The sequence below is a fragment of the Jaculus jaculus genome, chromosome 2 (genome assembly GCF_020740685.1).
Source record: "Jaculus jaculus isolate mJacJac1 chromosome 2, mJacJac1.mat.Y.cur, whole genome shotgun sequence".
In the NCBI taxonomy this organism is placed as follows: domain Eukaryota; kingdom Metazoa; phylum Chordata; class Mammalia; order Rodentia; family Dipodidae; genus Jaculus; species Jaculus jaculus.
Window position 1 is genome coordinate 29,675,527 of NC_059103.1, and position 5,148 is coordinate 29,680,674.

A 5,148-nucleotide genomic window follows, 5' to 3' on the forward strand; every position below is an offset into this window, starting at 1 on the left:
TGCAAAATCTTTGTAATTTCATTAGGTCCCAGTGGTTAATCTGTGGTTTTATTGCCTGAGCAATTGGGGTTGTATTCAGAAAGTCTTTGCCAAGAACAATATGTTGAAGGGTTTCCCCTACTTTTTCCTCTAGCAGTTTCAGAGTTTCCGGTCTGATGTTAAGGTCTTTAATCCATTTGGACTTAATTCTTGTGCATGGCGAGAGTGAAGAATCTATTTTCATCCTTCTGCAGATATTTATTCAGTTTTCAAAACACCATTTGCTGAAGAGGCTGTCTCTTCTCCAATGAGTATTTTTGGCATTTTTATCGAATATCAGGTGGCTATAGCTACTTGGGCTTACATCTGGGTCCTCTATTCTGTTCCACTGATCTACATGTCTGTTTTTGTGCCAGTACCATGCTGTTTTTGTTACTATGGCTCTGTAGTATAGGTTAAAATCAGGTATGGTGATACCACCAGCCTCTTTTTTGTTGCTCAGTATTATTTTAGATATTCGAGGTTTTTTATGATTCCAAATGAATTTTTGGATTGTTTTTTCTATTTCCATGAAGAAAGCCTTTGGAATTTTGATAGGGATTGCATTAAATGTGTAGATTGCTTTAGGTAAGATTGCCATTTTCACGATATTGATTCTTCCAAGCCAGGAACAAGGGATGTTTCTCCACTTTCTAGTGTCTTCTGCAATTTCTCGCTTGAGTGTCTTAAAGTTCTCATTGTATAGATTCTTTACTTCCTTAGTTAGGTTTATTCCAAGGTATTTTATTTTTTTTGATGCAATTGTGAATGGGAGTGATTCTCTGATTTCATCCTCTGTGTGTTTGTTGTTAGCATATACGAAGGCTACTGATTTCTGTGTATTTATTTTGTATCCTGCTACATTGCTGTAGGTTTTGATCAGCTCTAACAGCTTGCTAGTAGAGTCTTTAGGGTCCTTTATGTATAGAATCATGTCATCTGCAAATAATGATAACTTGATTTCTTCCTTTCCAATTTGTATCCCTTTTATGTGTGTCTCTTGCCTTATTGCTATGGCTAAGACTTCCAAAACTATATTAAATAGAAGTGGAGACAGTGGACACCCTTGTCTTGTTCCTGATTTTAGTGGGAAAGCTTCCAGTTTTTCCCCATTTAGTAATATGTTGGCTGTAGGCTTGTCATAAATAGCCTTTATTATATTGAGATATGTTCCTTCTATTCCCAGTCTCTGTAGGACTTTTATCATGAAGGGATGTTGGATTTTGTCAAATGCTTTCTCTGCATCTAATGAGATGATCATGTGATTTTTGTCCTTCAACCCATTTATGTAATGTATTACATTTATAGATTTGCGTATGTTGAACCATCCCTGCATCTCTGGGATAAAGCCTACTTGGTCAGGGTGAATGATCTTTTTGATATACTCTTGTATTCTGTTTGCCAATATTTTGTTGAGAATTTTTGCATCTATGTTCATGAGGGAGATTGGTCTGTAATTTTCTTTTTTTGTTCTATCTTTGCCTGGTTTTGGTATCAGGGTGATGCTGGCCTCATAGAAGGAGTTTGGTAGGATTCCTTCTTTCTCTATTTCCTGGAAAAGCTTAAGAAGCAATGGTGTTAGCTCTTCCTTAAAAGTCTGGTAAAATTCAGCAGTGAATCCATCCGGGCCTGGGCTTTTTTTAGTTGGGAGATTATTGATAACTGCTCGGATCTCCATGTTTGTTATAGGTCTATTTAAGTGATTAATCTCATTTTGATTTAATTTAGGTAGGTCATATAGATCAAGGAAATCATCCATTTCTTTCAGATTTTCATACTTTGTGGAGTATATGCTTTTATAGTATGTCCCTATAATTTTTTGAATTTCTCTGGAATCTGTTGTGATGTTACCTTGTTCATCTCTGATTTTATTAATTTGTGTCTCTTCTCTCTTTCTTTTGGTCAGATTTGCTAAGGGTTTATCAATCTTGTTTATCCTTTCAAAGAACCAACTCTTTGTTTCATTAATTCTTTGGATTGTTCTTTTTGTTTCTATTTCATTAATTTCTGCCCTAATCTTTATTATTTCTTCCCGTCTACTACTTTTTGGTTTGCCTTGTTCTTCTTTTTCCAAGGCTTTAAGGCGAAGCATTAGGTCGTTTACTTGCGACCTTTCTAATTTCTTAATATAGGCACTTAAGGCTATAAATTTACCTCTTAGAACTGCCTTCATTGTGTCCCAGAGATTTTGGTATGTTGTGTTCTCATTATCATTTGACTCTATAAATTTTTTGATTTCCTTTTTGATTTCTTCATTGACCCATTCATCATTTAGTAGTGTATTGTTAAGTTTCCATGATTTTGTGTATGCTCTATAGCCTTTCTTGCTACTGATTTGTAGTTTAATTCCATTGTGGTCAGATAGAATGCAAGGAATTATTTCAATTTTCCTGAATTTGTTAAGATTTGCTTTATGTCCTAATATATGGTCTATTTTAGAGAATGTTCCATGTGCTGCTGAAAAGAATGTATATTCTGCAGCCTTTGGATGAAATGTCCTGTATATATCTGTTAGGTCCATTCCTTCTATGACCTCATTTAGTCCAGATGACTCTCTGTTTATTCTTTCCCTGGATGACCTGTCAATTGATGAGAGTGGGGTGTTAAAGTCACCCACCACCACCGTGTTTGGTGTTATCTGTGACCTTAGTTCTAATAGTGTTTGTTTGACGAATTTGGGAGCCCCCATGTTAGGTGCATATATGTTTAGGATTGTAATGTCCTCCTGTTGTAGTGTGCCCTTAATCAATATAAAGTGACCTTCCTTATCTTTTTTGACTAACTTCGGACTAAAGTCCACCCTGTCTGATATTAGGATAGCAACCCCTGCTTGTTTTCTAGGCCCATTTGCTTGAAACACCGTCTTCCAACCTTTCACCCTAAGATAATGTCTATCCTTTGTAGAAAGGTGAGTTTCTTGAAGACAACAAATTGTAGGATCCTGCTTTTTAACCCAGTCTGCAAATCTATGTCTTTTCGTTGGGGCATTGAGACCGTTGATATTAAGAGATATTATTGAAAGGTGTGTATTTATGTTTGCCATTTGTGTGTGTGTGTGTGTGTGTTACTTGTTCTACCTGTGCTCTCTTCTGTTAACTGGTATTTGAGTATGGCTGGTTTTTTCTAGGTTCCTTATATGTGTGCTTTTCCTTTTGTTCAGCATGGAGGATTCTATCAAGTATTTTCTGTAGAGCTGGTTTTGTCTTCAGATATTCCTTTAACCTGCTTTTGTCATGGAATGTGTTTATTTCTCCATCTATTTGGATGGATAACGTTGCAGGATAAAGTAACCTTGGTTGACAGTTGTTATCTTTCAGAACTTGGAATATATCACTCCAGGCCCTTCTGGCTTTAAAAGTTTGTGTTGAATAATCTGCTGTAATCCTGATGGGTTTGCTTTTGTAGGTAACTTGATTTTTCTCTCTAACTGCTTTCAATATTTTTTCTTTGGTTTGTGTGTTTGGAAGTTTGAGTATAATGTGGCGAGGAGAGTTTCTTTCTGGGTTTTGTCTGGCTGGGGTTCTAAAGGCTTCCTGTATCTGTATTGGCACCTCTTTCCCAATTTGGGGAAAATTTTCCTCTATGATTTTGTTGAAGATGCCTACTATGCCTCTGGAGTGGAATTCTTCTCCTTCTACTATGCCCTGAATTCTTATATTGGATCTTTTCATAGTGTCCCGAATATCTTGAAATTCCCACTCATACTTTTCTATAAGTTTGTCTTTCTCTTTGTTGGACTGCATTAGGTCTGCCACCTGATCTTCTAGCTTAGATATTCTGTCCTCTCCCTCATCCATCTTACTGGTGAGATTTTCTACAGAGTTTTTTATTTCATTAACTGTGTTCTTCATTGCTAGTAATTCTGACTGGTTTTTCTTTATTATTTCTATTTCTCTATTTATGTCTTGTATTGCCTTCTTTATTTCATTAAATTGGTGTCCTGCCTCTTCTTTGATTCCTTTGATTTCCTCTTTGATTTCCTCTTTGATTTCTTCTTTGATTGTTTTCATGTGTTCTTTGACCTCTTTGAACATATTTATAATTATTCTTTTGAACTCTTTCTCAGGCATTTCCTCTAACTCTTTCTCACTGGAGGACATTTCTGATGCATTAATACTTTTAGGTGGATTTATATCGTCTTGCTTTTTAGTGTTTCTTGTGTTATAATGTATATATTTTTGCATCTTGGATTAAGTTAATGCTTGGATTTTCTAGCTAGCTGTGTATTCTTAGCTGTATCAATTGATTTGATGTAATATATTTTCAGGGTAGGACCTTAAGGTATTAGGTGTGGCTCTTAAGACTCTCAGAGTATCTACAAAGATGTTCTTAGGGGTTGAGTTTCCCTTCTATAGGAGTATTCAAGCAGGCTGAGTGGAATAATATACTGGTAGATTCTAAAATTTAACTAAACACTGTACCCATTCCATCAAAAACAGCCCCGAGTATGTATGCAAGAGTAGTTATTATAATGACCAGATCCTCTATCAACAAAGAGGTTTAGATTTCTGGTCTGTTGAGGTATCCAAGTCAGCTTGTGACCAAGTGAGACCCTTCCCTGGTGCAATCCCAGTTACCTTGGGTGATTTTGGTCTCAGTCAAGTTGCTGCCTGGGTCGTCGGGCTGCTGTTCTGATTTCTGGAGCTGGGCACTTGCTTTTCCTACGGGGCAAACTGAGTCGCTGCTGCCGCCTCTGCAGCTGTTGTAGCTGCCACCCCCGGAGCCCCCACTGCTGCTGAAGCTGCCGTTGCCGTGTCCACCGCTGCTGCTCACCCCGAAGCCGCTGCTGCAGGATCTGCCACCGCTGCCGCTCCTGGGTCCGCTGCTGTTGGGGCCACTGGTACCGGTGCTGGAACCGCTGAAGTTGCTGCCGAATTCTGCTCCTGCTTGGGTCCCGCCGTCAGCCCAAGTTGGCGTGGCTGGGTCCCGGGCCGCTGCTGTGTTCGCTGGAGCTGGGTTCAGGCGGCGGGGGAGGGGAGGGAGCCGCGGCTGCTCTGGTTGTATCGCTTCTCCACGTGTGCTTTTACCTCGCGGTCTGCTCCTCCCTCCGTTGCTCGCTGCCGTTCTCCCCTCACGTTTCCCGAGTTGCGGAGAGCGCGGTGTGAGGGGAAAATCCCGCACCTGGCTTGT